Below are 14,002 nucleotides of genomic sequence, written 5' to 3' on the forward strand. Positions count from 1 at the left end.
TTTAGTTTTAGAGGCCCTCCTAATTGGGATGGCCTGTGTCACCCATGCTAGATCCTACCCATCTTTGAGGACCAGAAAAGTCTCTCTGAGTTAGTCACGCATATTTTGTATTTTAGTAGATTATCTTTTCATGTCATATGTATGGGAATAACTAACCCAGGGCATAAAATTGGCCTTTGTTGAAGCCTTTCCATTTTTTTACTGTTTCTTCAAATAGATTGTAGTCTTATGTTTAACTGTACTTTAGGCTTCTTGAGTGTAAGAATATATCTTATCTTCTCCATCTCCTGTGAGGGCAATAGACCTAATTTCCATAGGTACTGAGTAGTTGTTTATTTTAGGCTTTCACAGTTTGAACACTTACCACATTGAGAAAATATAAGATATAAGGTTTCAAACTGCAGCTATCCACATTCAACAAAACACCAAACCCCTCTGCTGATAGTGTGTTCCAGGGCCTGACATTCTTGGAATTAAGACAGAAGAGAACTGTTTCTAAAAGAAAGTTTTGCTACTGAAGGACATGCTACCTTGTTTTAGTGGAGATAGAGAGCCACCTGGTTCCTCTAAGATAACCTTCTAACACTTAGTACCTCCAATTATTTCATGCCATAACATAGTGGAGTCTTTGAACATTCATGCTAGAAGGGCCTTAGAGATAGCCCTGGAGGAATGTTCTCCACTTACAGTTGACACTAACCGAGAGTTAGGGCCTGGTTATTCCACCAACAATTGCGGAGGTAGTGACTGTACTCTGGTGTCATATTTCACATGTACAGCCCTTCCCAGTGGACATTTCCTCATATTTCCTGAGTTAAGTAAGGAACACTATCCAGTTCTTTCATTCATGTTTGAGTCTTGTGCTACCACACTTCTCCAGTGTTAGTAATTCAGAGGCAATTGTTTTTGATAATCTGAGTATAAATCATTAGAGGAGAAGATGAAAGAAATAAGTATACTCATTATTTTCAAAATCTTTTCTCTGTCCTATGGCATTGCCTGCTACTGGTAAAACTTGATATGGTAAATAATTTTTTAAATATTTTTATTTTATAATTAATTTAATTTTACATATCAGCCACAGATTCCCCTGTCCTTCCTCCTCCCACCCCCTAGCCTTCCCCCCCAATCTGCCCCCCATTCCCACCTCCTCCAAGGCAAGGTCTCCCCTGGAGAGTCAGCCCAGCCTGGTAGATTCAGTTGAAGTAGGTCCAGTCCCCTCCTCCCTACACCAAGGCTGAGCAAAGTGTCTCAGCATAGGCCCTAGATTCCAAAAAGCCAGCTCATGCACCAAGGACAGGTCCTGGTCCCACTGCTTGGGGGCCTCCTAAACAGTTCAAGCTAATCAACTGTCTCACTTATCCAGAGGGCCTGGTCCAGTTCCATGGGGGCTCCTTAGCTATTTTTTTTTTAAATGCCGAATGCCATTTATTGAAGGAGGGAGGAGGTCTTAAATACAGGCTTACAGCACAGTGGGAGAACCCTGGAGGGCAGAAGTTCGCTACTGATGTTTTACAATCTTGCATCTAAGCTGTTAATGCCCAATATGCAGGATACACAGACAAGGAACTTCCCTTAAGCATTCAGGAGGGTGGAACCTGGGAGGGAATTAGCATAGGGAGGATATCAAGGTCAAGGTCAGCAAGCAAGGCAACAGTTATCCAAAACGGGGGCCAGGGCCCTACAGGTCCCCCTTTTACTAATAAATGAGCTTCTGACTTAGGTTGCGTGGGGGAAAAATGTCTGAGTATTAAATCTCACTCTTCCTATTCTTAAAAATGTCTAGAATTAGTAGCAAGAAATAAACATTTGTGTGTGCACACAGATACATATACACATACACACAAGTATTTGAAGCATAGTTTTTCCAAACTTAAAGTAACAGTTCATCATAAATATAATGATTTAAAAATAGCTTCTTGGAATAAGTAGCTTATTAAAAATAGCTTCTTGAATTGGGTAGATGTCACTCATTAGAAGTAGTAGAGAATAGTTTACAGTTGATGTAGTTTGTTCTACATGTTTATTGAAGTAAGTACTTTGTGGTTAAGTTTTATGTGTGTGTGCATGGGTGTCTGAATGTACACATGTGTGCGTTTATGTGTGTGCAAGTGTGTGCATTTGTGTGTATATGCAGAAGTTAGAGGAAGACATCAAGTGTCTTACTCTATCACTCTCTGCTTTCTTCCTTTGAGATAGGGTCTGTAACTGAGCTTGTAGCTGGACTTGTGGCCAACAATCCCCAGTGGTTCTTCTGTTTCTTCTCCCCTAACTCCAATAGTGCTGAGGTCCAGGTGTACATGACCATACCTTTCATTTTATTCGTGTTTGGAGACTTGAACTCAGTTCCTTATGCAGCATATACTCTTAGCTGCTGAACCATCTTTCCAGTTCCATGGTTTTGATTATATAAGGCTGGTGTAAGTGTACAATGACATAGTACATGGATAAATGAAAATATTTTTGAATTAATTACCTGAATGGAAAATAAATTGCAAATACATAAACACAATATAATACATATGTATAGATATATACAGTATATGTATTTGAAGCAGTATATCATCAGACTTCAATGTAGCAGGTTGTAATAACTGAATTTGTAAAACCGTAGCTGGAGAAGCTTTTGACTTTGGATGGTTTATCTGGAAGGCAACGTGTGTGTTAGTGGTGCTGGTTAGTTTCTCGACTCATTGACAGAACTAGAGTCACCTTGGAAGGAGGACCGCAATTGAGAAAAGGCCTCCATCTGATTGGGCTGTAGGCAAGTCTGTAGGGCATTTTCTTTTTGATGATTGATGGAGGAGGGCTCATGTCACCCTTGTGCAAGTGGTCTTAGGTTGTATAGAATAGCAAATTGAATGAGACATGGAGGAAGCCAGCCAATAAGTAGCACTCCTCCATGATCTCTTTCAGTTTCTGCCTCCAGGTTCATGCCTTAAGCTCCTGCCCTGATTGTGACCTGAGAGTTGTTATATGAAATAAACCCTTTCTTCTCCAAGTTGCTTTTGTTCAGAATATTTTATGATAGCAATAAAAAGCAAGCCAGGACAGAAATTGGTACCAGAAGTCCGACCTTGCTGGACAGACGTGATTGTGTTGCTCTGGGGAGATGACAGAAGGATTTTGGAGCTTTGGGTTGGGAAGGCTCGGGTACTCAGAGCTCAGTGAGCTATTGTGATCTTGGAAGATAATGCTGAGAACATGCAGATGATGGAGGCCTGGCTTGTGAAGTTTCAGAGGGAAGTTCCAGAGTCCCTCAAAGATTACCAGGGACTTTAAATTTGATACTTTAAATTAAGAATCTGTGTTTTCTGGTCAGCTGGATCTGAAGAATTAGTGTGGTTAACAAGAGACCAGCACCACTGGAATGCAACCTTTACTTTACTGGGATAGTTGATGCTGGACAGCTGGGGATGAGAAATCAGCAGTAATAAACGACCAGCAGCACCGAGGTTATCTCAGAGTCAGCCCAGCACACACAAACTGCATTTCAAATTGGCAGGAATTTGATGAGGTGTAAGACCCATGGGGTCATGACCCACAAGTTGAGAACCTCTGTTTTAGACCATTTGGTAGGTGGTGTGTCACTTGCCAAAAGATGTAATTGTCAAAAACTGGTCACTCTAGGGCACCATGAGGTTTGTTTGGGGTATTTGCTTAGGTACAGCACCAACAGTTTGTCTAATTATTAATTAATTATCCCTTACTGACTTAGGGTGATCGATCTTTGAGCTGTTATAAGCCCAGGAGGAATCTGAATTTGATTGACACTTCAAAGTCAGCTGCTGTGGTGACATGGGCACCATAGGTCACATTTATTCTCTGATTAAAAGCCCCATAAGGGCTGACGAGATGATCCATCAGGTGCTTGCATTAAAAGCCCAATGACCGATTCCCAGGACACACAGTTGCCCTCTGACCTCTACACGTGTGCTGTGGCACATGCACCCACATACACCATACATAATAATAACAAAATACATTTTTAAAACCCTCAGTTAAGTCTATAGCGTGAAATCTTGTTTTTTTTTTTTTTTTAGTCTTCAGGTTTCCCAGAGTATTTTGTACATACAAACACTGCTAATTTAATTGGAAATATTGCTTTGGAAAAAAACTGTCAAATCACTGGATTACAGTTGCCATAATTTATATTTACTGGAAATGGGCTCATTTAATATTATAATACTAACTATATTGATCATATAGCAAAAATGGAAAAGCACATTTTCCTAGTTTATTATCCATTTTAATTCAAGACAATTTTATGTCAGTTTCTTGTTTCTGTTTTTATTTTTGGTGTACTTTAAAGGTTTACTTTGGGGATCTGGAAATGAGAGCCACCTGTAATATCTTGACTGAAATTGGAACTCTACCTTCATTTTCAGCATCTAGGAAGTGTGAGTAATTGTAATAGCGGCAAAGCACTGGATGCAGTTTAAGAGTGAGGAAGGTTCTGTGAGTGTGCCTCTTGGGTTTAGCTGTGGTCTCTGTGTACCTACAGGATGTTTACACATGGCTTAGTGTGGCCAAAGACTGCTCTGGAGAGTTAACTACTAACTTTCATGTCTTCCCTTTCCAAAGAGAGGTGTTGCCATCTGCTTTAATGTCTAGTGATCTGTATAAGAACCACTTGATAAACTGCATCCTGAAAGTTGGTCTCCACAAAGACTTCTTCTTTTGCTACATTTCCCTGGACTATTAAAATTATGCCCTGATCTTTGGCATTGTGACCATGTTGTTAAGATTCAGTATGTAACAATAGCAGTTTATCCACTTTAAGGAGATGATAGTGCCTTATTCCAAAGCTCCTTTGGTTATTATGTTTTCTTCATCTGCAAGTATGTTCTATGAATCTATAACCAGAGATCACCTTGGATTGTTTGTGAGTAGGCAGGGCATACATTTATAAAAATGTGTTTTCTGGTTAATAGTTTCATTTTTAGGAAGTGGTGCATTCAGAGAGAGAGATCTGAAGCAGAGAATACATGTACTTTATGTCCAGTTCATTAGAAAAACAGTTTGTAAATACCTGTCCAGTTCCATTGAATATACCACACAGAATTCTCTCCAGGCTATAAACACTGTTCTCCAAGTGACTTTTGCTTCATTCAGCTTGTACACTCTTCTTTATTTTACTAACCTAATTAGGTTTTTGCAAGCTTTTAGGAACTCTGCCGTATCTCTGCTGAGAATTCTACAAGAGCCCTGAGTCTCAGACTCACCATTTCTGTCCTCCTTTCCTGTGGTAGAATGTCTACATGCTTGGGGGTGGGATGGCATTTTGTTGTAAGACAGCACGTATGTGATCAGGAATGCTACCCAAAGCCCAGGCAGAAATGCACAAAGAGCAGGTGTCAGAAGCAGAGCCAGGGACAGTTAGGTTTCTGAGCCTTTCTGGTTTAATATAGTGTTTAGAGTCTAGCCATTGTGTCCTTCCTTTTTCCTGTTCTTGGGAGCCTGCTGGCGTAGTGGAATATGGCTTCTTAACAGCAATGACAGTTCTTTCTCCATTGCTAAATTTTCCCTTCTGTAGCTAGAGTTTTCCTGCCTGGTCCACAGTCAGGACAAATCTCTCTTACCTGCCAGTCCCACAGCTGCTCAGCCCCGACCAAGTAAACACAGAGACTTATATTGCTTACAAACTATATGGCCGTAGCAGGCTTCTTGCTAACTGTTCTTATATCGTAAATTAACCCATTTCTATTAATCTATAAGTTGCCACGTGGCTTGTGACTTACCAGTATCTTACGTGTTGCTTCTCACAGCTGGCAGTGTCTCTCTGCCTCAGCCTTCCACTTCCCAGAAGTCTCTTCTCTGCTTGTCCCACCTCTACTTCCTGCCTGGCTACTGGCCAATCAGCATTTTATTTATACAGAGCAATATCCACAGCAATGTAAAACAATTTCTAAACAAGTTGTTACTCTTTAAAAGTAGATTTCATAATCTCTCTTTTTATCTTATCATATCCACATTCTCTCTTTTTTCTTTCCATAATAGATTCAATAATCTACCTTTTGTCATTTTTATATCTTTCCCATTTTTCTTTTTAGAGTAAATTCAGTGATCTACCTATTTATCCTATTATTTATCTTTTTTCTCAGAATAGACTCAGTGATCTACTTCATATCTATATTCTCTTTTTTCTTTTTCTTTTTCTTTTTTTTAAACAAAAACTCTGAATCTAATCTCCTTGTTTAGCTTTTTTCCTGACCATTAACAATTAACAACTTGTAACCAACCGTCATGAACAATGACAATATCCATAACTCATTAAGTAACCAAAAATCACCCACCCCACCTCTTGGGAATGTGGGTGTCAGTTTTCTTTTTTTTTTAAAAAAAAAAAAATATGGAACGCTTCACGAATTTGCGTATCATCCTTGCGCAGGGGCCATGCTAATCTTCTCTGTATCGTTCCAATTTTAGTGTATGTGCTGCCGAAGCAAGCACCAGTTTTCTTAAAATTACTTCCTGCTTTCTATGGGCGAAGACATCTTTAGGGACTCCTGAAAAGAAAATTTTTGGGTTAATTGTCAGGTCCTGTATAATTTGTCCAGTCGCTGCATAATGAGAAAGTGCAGGGCTTGTTTCAAGTTCTTGTTCAAGTAGTCTGTCAGGCTGGATCATCTCAGCTAGCCATCTTAAAATTGTCCTAAACAGTTTGTAGTCCAAATTCGATCTTTTGGTGGTGTTAATCAGCTTAATGGCTTTCATAGTCCATGTGGAATCATCTTTGTGGAGTCCAGTCTTCCTTTTGAAGATTTCAAAATTGCTGTGAGGCGTGGTCATGGTTCCCTGCAGATTTTTTTTTTTTTTTTTTTTTTTTTTTTTTGCCTCCTCTGTGGTTTGGAGCAATCACAGTCTCATAAATGTTTCTCTCGGAACCATGAGTGTTCTTCCCTAGAAGAGAATATCTTCACAGCAATTTCTCCCCACCATTTGTCTTGCCAAACTCTTCCAAACTAACCTTTGTGGATGCTTTCTTGTAACACGATGGTCCTGGCAATTCTCCTCTGAACAAGTAGCGGTAAATTCTTTGTCCCAGGTAGCAGCATCACCACAGTCTCCAACACAATGAGAAGAAGCCAGCAATTTGGAGCAGCCGCTGCTGCCTCCATGGTCCCGCTGCCACTGTTTGTGCCTGGGCCCTGGCCGAAGCTTCTCCTTAGCAAGCTTCCTAGGCCGCCCTCAAACTCGGGATCCTCCTGCCTCTGCCTCCTTCAGCAAATCCAACCAGTGTGCTTCAGCACAACTGGCTGAGAGTAGTTCGGGTCTGAGCAGGGGCCCACAAGGCCGCAGGCAAGCAGCTTTTTCGTTAATTCATACCACAAATGTTGGGCGCCAGATGTAGCAGGAATCTTAAAAGTTCTTATTAATAACATCAAATCTGAGGCCAGTTATTGGGGTGAATGCTGGAAGATCAGAAAAGCAGAACAAGCCACAGCTACCTCACCTTGCTAATTCCTCAGCTGGTCCTGTTTCCTCAGTCTGGAAGCCTCTGAGTCCTCATCCACAATGAATCTCAGCTGAACTGCTGCTAGAAGCCTGAAAGCTTAACCAGCCAAATGCTTCACGCCTTATATATCTTTCTCTTTCTGCCGTCACTCCTTGGGATTAAAGGCTCGCTTTCTGGGATTAAAGTCGTGATTCACCATGCTTGGCTGTTTCCAGTGTGGCCTTGAACTCACAGAGATCGAGGGATTTATGTCTCTGGAATGCTAGGATTAAAGGTGTGAGTGCCACTATTTTCTTGCCTCTGTATCTAGTGGCTATCTGTTCTCTGACTCCAGATGAGTTTATTAGCGTGCACAATATTTTGGGGAACACAATACCACCACACCCTTCCCTCCACTGCCCCTGTCTTTCCCCCTCAGTGTACTCAAAGCCAGAAGCTATTTTACTTCTGTATGTTTTCTTATTTAAAGTAGTATAGGCCTGTAACCCCAGCGCTGGGGATGAAAGCAGGACCTTAAGGCCAGCTGTGACTGCACAGTGCGGTCACAGACAACTTGGGCACATGAAATGTTACCAAATACCAGGAGGTGGGGTAAGGGGAGGCTGGGGAACAAAGCCATATGTTTTTATAAAGAAAATAAATAAAACTATATTCCTGGAAAATTCTATCTCTATGTAACCTTGGCTTAATCATTTCTTCTTGTGTGATGATTTCTTTTCTCAGATGGAAATAATGCCTTATTGGCAGGTATTAATCCCCTCTTTGCTTTTGGTTGAAATAAATAATTAATATAATTGGTTTTAGATATTCTGATGTGTTAAAAAAGAAATGTGAGCTGAATAATTCTAAGAATAAAATGAGTTCTTGTATTTTATGTAAATACTAATGTATGAATCTACAGTTAGTGAGCTTTTGCTTCAAATCATGTTTTTCCATATGAGAAGTATATTTCTATCATTTAAGTTTTCTGGATTAAGAATGGGAAATATAGCCAGACTGTGGTGGTGCACGCCTTTAAAGCCTGGTCTACAGAGTGAGTTCCAGGACACTCAGAGCTATACAGTGAGACCCTGTCTTGAAAACCCAAAACCAAAAAAAAAAAAACAAAAACCAACAACAACAACAAAAACCAAACAGAAACAAAACAAACACAAAAAACACCCCAAAATGAGAGAATGATATGAATGTTGTAGGTGTTCCCTCTAGTCTCATCCCTGTTACTCAGATATATTCATTAGTTTTTGCTACATTCTAGCTGTAAAGGATGGATTTTCTTTATGGCTTGCTTTGTCATGACTCAGCCAGTCTCTAATCCACGCTCCTTTGGGTTTATAAATGACTGAGTTGGAGAGTCTATAATTTGTGGCCATGGCTCAAAGGAGAGCTAAGTAGACGAGATAAAGTGAGCGGTGTCTTCAGAACAATGCTTCAGACAAATGCAAATCCAGATGTTCACCGCAAGTCTTGTACAGAGCTATGGTGGCTTGATTCAACTCCGAGGACTTGGATAGGGACAGAAGAGTTCCCTGGAAAGGCTCTTTCTACACTGTCTAGAAAAGTATCCTCAACCATTCCTGGGATGTCATTAGAGCAGGTTCTTGGTCTTGAATTCATGTTGAAAACGCACTAATGCCGACTGTGCTGGAGACTTTTGTTTCATTTCTCGGTCACAAATTAAAGGTGGTGATCTTGTGCCTCGCGTGGGTCAGCCACAGTGTTCTCCGTACATGGTGAAGACACTTAGTCAGAATATGGAAACTGTTTATTTTTAGCAATTTAGGTAAATTGTTCTGTAAGATTATCCTATTGTTTTGTCAGAAGTCATCTTACTGTCTTTGGTTTTTGAATATACGGAAGATATTTCATTCCTAAGAAACAAACCTTAAGTAATAAACACCCCCCCCTCCACAGGGATTAATTCTCGCTTTTAGTAAAGATGAGGGAAGAATATATGTATATTAGTTTTTAAATTCTGATATATTTAAGGAAGAAATAAGACTCTGATAATTCTAAGAATAAAAACAACTTGTTGCTAGCTGTTTCCACTATTTCATCTTTTTCTACTTCACGTAATGATTCTGCTCAGGAGGCTCGTAACTGGTTATAAAGTTCTGGAAGTTAGGGGGAAATGAGGTTTTATTAAATAATGAATCATTTCCCTTGGCCTTGGTTGTAAGATTTACAGCCTCAGAAGGCATGTTAAGAGTTTCTTGTTTCTCTGTGAATCTTCTCATGTTGCTTTTTAAAGTAATCTAGCTTCTGATCCTTGAGTAATATGTGAGGAAATCCAGCAGCCTAAGGTTGTCTGTCTGTCCTGGCAGGAGCAGCTGGAATGCAAGCACTATGTGTCCTAGTGTTTGTGTGTGTGTGTGTGTGTGTGGGCTCCTTTCCTCCCTGTTTGGTTGAAACACAGACAGGACTCCAGCAGGTCCAGGCCAACATGAGTTGCTGGTCTGAGTCTGCTTACTGACCTTAGGCACTGTGGTATCCGACACGGCAAACTACTCAGTGAATGTTTATAAAGTGTGTGAAAAATCTCAAGGTACAGAACCATTTCAGCAAGTAGCAGGTTGTCAGCTACGTTCAGTTTGTCATCTTTACAACTTTATAGAATTACTGAACAATGTGACACTAATTAACAGGAGCTCCACTCAGGTAGCTGGGACAGCTTAAAGATCTGTGTTTAGAATTGAAGAATATGTAAAAAACTGATATAAAACTCAACATATGTCAGTGGTCTCAAAAATTAGACTAAGATGAATGCTGCCTCCAGAGAGAAGTAATCTAATTATAAACTAAAAATACTCTTTAAAAAGTAATAAAGCTTGATCCATATATATTTCACTTATTTCCCTCCAAAGCTTAAATGTGCGAACGTTACCATTATGACAATTTTAAAAAGCACTATTTATCTTCATGAAAAGGACAGTGTTTATTTAGATTGAAAATAAAACAAATTAATAATGTAAAAAGTAACAAACTATTTCTGTTCTTAGCCAAATAATTGACACTGTTAGCTGTGTGTGTTGTAAGAATTTTTGATGACAGAACCTGAAATAAATAGCTGGACCTTGATAATTTGTTAGCAGTCACACAACTGTGGATTTGTCATGGGATCTGACGAAAGTTCTACTAGGTTAAATAAAGAAAATTTTAGTTAAATGAGAATATTTTTCACTGTAGTTTAGAAAAAACAAGTGATTGCACCTGCCAGAGGGTGTCCTTTCTTGCATAGGATGGAGTTTGTTGACTTCAGCCCCCTTTAGTAGACAGGGATCATTTCTATAACTTAGCTGCTAGCTTTAAGTGTTCTATCGTAGAGTACCTCAAGCTTCTTGTATAGTATCAAGCAGAAGTGGTCATTTGAGTGGTTTTGGGTGGTTCTTTCTGGTCATTTATTATGATATGAGATTGGGTTTTGATCAAACAAATCTCAGCTCTCGTTCTCTGTTGCCCTGTCTCTGTCTCTGTCTCTTCTCTCTCACCTCCCCCATACCTGCCCCATATATCTCTAGTTTATCTTGCTTTCCCTGTGTTCGGTGTGGCTTTTGGAATAATTTTAGGTATTACAATTTTTTTAATGATTTTTTTTTTTACATTTATACTTTTTGTATTTTAAAATAATTTTTAAACCTCTTTGTGACTTTTAAGGTGTAAGACTTGGAAAACTGATGTTTCTTCCAAAAACTACAGCTTGGCCTCACTTACCTTTATAAACCTTTCTTTCCAGCTAGTTACTCCTAAGACCAGTGACCATTTGCTGGGGTTTGCTTTAGGGAAAGCATCACCCTAGAAATACCAGGGAGATTTAGAATTTAGTTAGAATCGTTGTTGACCTTGAGAAGCCTGGCATCCTGAGCTGCACTACCTGGTATGGTAGCCATTGACTCCCTGTGTCTGTTGATCAGGAAAAGGGACTTAGTCCATATTGAGAAAGGTGATGGATGTAACATAAAACAAGAAAGCAGATTATTTCAACTATTTTTATGTTGATTACATGTTGAAATGATGGTGATTTGGATATTTGGGGATAGATAAATTACTAAAGTTTATTTCACTTGTTTCTTTTTTATTAAAAATCTTTACACAAGTATATATTTCAGTTTTTATAATTTAAAAAAATGTAACAATTCTTTTGGGTGCAGTTGATCTATAGTATATCCTTTCACCCTTCCGTCACCATCTGTAGGAGCAAGTCTCCCTATACCAAAAGATAATTCAAGTGTTCCCCATAAGTGCTACTGTTTAGTAGCAACTGAAGTATAATAGGATAGGAAATCAAGGCGTAAGGTTTATAAGCCCATTATTGTGTAAAATCATGATTAATTTGCATAATTTTTTCTTTTACAGTATGATAAAATTAATAGTAATACTGGGACTAAGGGTTCTAGGTGTTAGAGACAGACTAGAAATAACAAGAAAGAAAAGAGATGTGATGGCAGGGGTAGGGTGGGGGGAGCATCCCTGTGTGGTGATGATGATTTGGTCTTTGAATCTACTGGAAGTGATACAGGTAGGACAGAGAGCTCTGGTCAGGCTCTGGCAAGATGCATCACAGAATAGGATGATGAGGAGGAGGATTGGTTGTAGACCATGTTGATTACACTTTACATTCAGATCATCAGATTTTAGTGAAAATGTTTTGTGTTGTTCTGTTTGACACTAGACAGCAGTCCTAGGCAATGGCACCATTACTTTAGTCTCTGTTCAGGGGTAGTTACTCTGGCCCTAGTGAGGCAGAAACCAAACACCAGCCAAGGTGCTCTGTAAAGATATGGTGAGTTCCCTCAGCATAGCTTTTGCTTCAGCAAGGGATGTTGGAGACCACTGGCCACCCAGCTTCCTGCTTAATAGTAAAAGAGCCAAGTGTTAGTAAATAAAACATGAAGCTTTTGCCAGTGGCTGTGTTGTTAATACCCATTAGATTAGCTTGAATGCTGATTTCAAGTAAACTACCTTCTTTCTCACTGCATAGCTAATTCTGGTAGATGAGTCTTGAGAACTTGTACATCTGTGTTGGTTAGTTCTGTGTGGCGGAGCAGCTGCCACTTTTATGACCCAGGGTACTCTTGAGTAGGGAGAAATGAGAAATATTAGCTAGAAAGAGATACCGAGATGACAAGAGGAAAGACAGAAACACAGGATAGTCTCTGGAGGGCCTGGGTCTGAACCCACCAGTCCAGAACTTTATTCCAAAGGGCTTTTTATCACAAAGACCTCCCCCTTGCGAGATACAGCCAAGTGTAGACCCTTTCAAGCACCTGATACTCAGGCTCGTGGTCCAGTCCTCTTCTTTATACAGACCTGCTGGGCAAAGCAACCAGGAAACCCAGATGGGCTCCAACAGTTCTGTCAACTTGATGAAATCTAGCGTCATCTGGGAAGATGATACCACCATTGAGAAAATGCCTCCATCTGGTTGGACTGTAAGCAGCCTGTGGGGCATTTCCTTGATGAATTATTGTTGTGGGTGGGAGGGCCTAGTCCACTCTGGGTAGTGCCATCCCTGGGCAGGTTGCCTTGGTTTGTATAAGAATGCAGGCTAGTCATCCAGTAAGCAGCACTTCTTCATGATCTTTGCTTCAGTTCCTGCTTTAGATTCCTGGCCATACTTCTCTTCATGATGAACTGTAGGCTGGCAGAAGCCTTTCGTCCCCATGCAGCTTTTGGCCATAGCCTTTATCATAGCAATGGAAAGAAAATTCAGACACAGCCTTTATAATATCTCCGCCTGCCTTTCTAAACCCGGCAAAGTAGTTACTTTCCTCATTTTATGAGACTGGTTGTTGATGTTTTGAGAAGGGTTCTCCTAAGACCACACAGCCAGTAAAGGGGATCTGCAGAACTGAAGTCAGAATGGTAGTGTGGGTGGAGACCAGGCGGCCGGGGAAAGGCCAGGCGACCAGCTTTGGGATCTGACTTTGCACCTGGCACCTAGAGCTTTGAGCACTTAGTCATTGCAGACACCCAACTAGAAAACAGTATTAGAAACAGAGGCTGTCATCAAGGGGAATGTGCAGTGATGGAAGAACCAAGCGGTCAGATGGATGCTGTTGTAAACTGCAGAAAATTGCCTCCATCCCATGATATGGCTGTAAAGAGCAGATCGTCCCAGAGATAGGGGCCATAGGAACCCAGAGGGGATGCAGTCTCTGCTGGTGACGTCTCCTACCCCTTTCCAGGGAGAGGAGGAAGAGACCCACTGCACTGCCCAGCCAGCATCTGTTGTCAGAGCCAGATGTTATCACCCAGAAGGTAATTGGTGGCATGGGTCTAAGAAGGACTGCAGGGGGCCAGTCATCAGCCACATGGAGCTGGACAGGGATCAGGGATGAACATACCTGCCAGGGTCAGTTATTTAACCTCTGAAATGTAACCTCAGCCATCCCTGAAAGGGAGATGGGCTGAGCTTCCTAAACCACTATGTAGCTTGGAGAGTCTGTCTACATAAGGGTTGTATCCCTCTTGGCTCTTGAGTACTGTGAACAATTGTAGATTTTTCTTGATCATGATTTTACTCTCCATACTTCATTTTCTCAGGAA

At 40.5% G+C, this 14,002-nt stretch overlaps 1 protein-coding gene and 1 non-coding gene across 2 annotated transcripts in view; one reads left to right on the top strand and one right to left on the bottom strand.

The window, feature by feature from the left end:
* The window catches only part of Plcl2 (phospholipase C like 2), a 189,702-nt gene that overhangs the window by 70,565 nt on the left and 105,135 nt on the right, over positions 1–14,002 (top strand). The gene's annotated exons all lie outside the window — the stretch shown is intronic.
* Positions 6,347–6,453, bottom strand: LOC131894003 (U6 spliceosomal RNA). The gene has a single exon (XR_009374793.1). It is a non-coding gene; the product is annotated as a U6 spliceosomal RNA (small nuclear RNA).

This window comes from Peromyscus eremicus, chromosome 16_21, assembly GCF_949786415.1.
Source record: "Peromyscus eremicus chromosome 16_21, PerEre_H2_v1, whole genome shotgun sequence".
Lineage (NCBI taxonomy): Eukaryota > Metazoa > Chordata > Mammalia > Rodentia > Cricetidae > Peromyscus > Peromyscus eremicus.